Source organism: Lasioglossum baleicum, chromosome 8 (assembly GCF_051020765.1).
Source record: "Lasioglossum baleicum chromosome 8, iyLasBale1, whole genome shotgun sequence".
NCBI classification, from domain to species: domain Eukaryota; kingdom Metazoa; phylum Arthropoda; class Insecta; order Hymenoptera; family Halictidae; genus Lasioglossum; species Lasioglossum baleicum.
Window position 1 is genome coordinate 2,566,019 of NC_134936.1, and position 325 is coordinate 2,566,343.

Below are 325 nucleotides of genomic sequence, written 5' to 3' on the forward strand. Positions count from 1 at the left end.
TTGGAAAGTTGAAGACATATTTATAGAAACATTTACAAACAATGGCTGGGCTAATAGAATGTATGCCTACAACTATAAATACGAAGACGGCTGGCTAGTAGATTACAGTATAAAAAAAGAAAAGTTACTGCTGGAAATAAATAAAAATATCGATGGGGATATGATGATAGATTTGATCGCTTTAGGTTTACCACAGTTTATAAGAAAAAAAATTGACAGGGAAAAATTAGAAAACACAAAAGATTTAATCAATGAATTGCGAAAGCATGAAAGTGAGATGGAAAAAAGGAAATACCCTGAATCAAATGATGGTAAGCCAGGATAC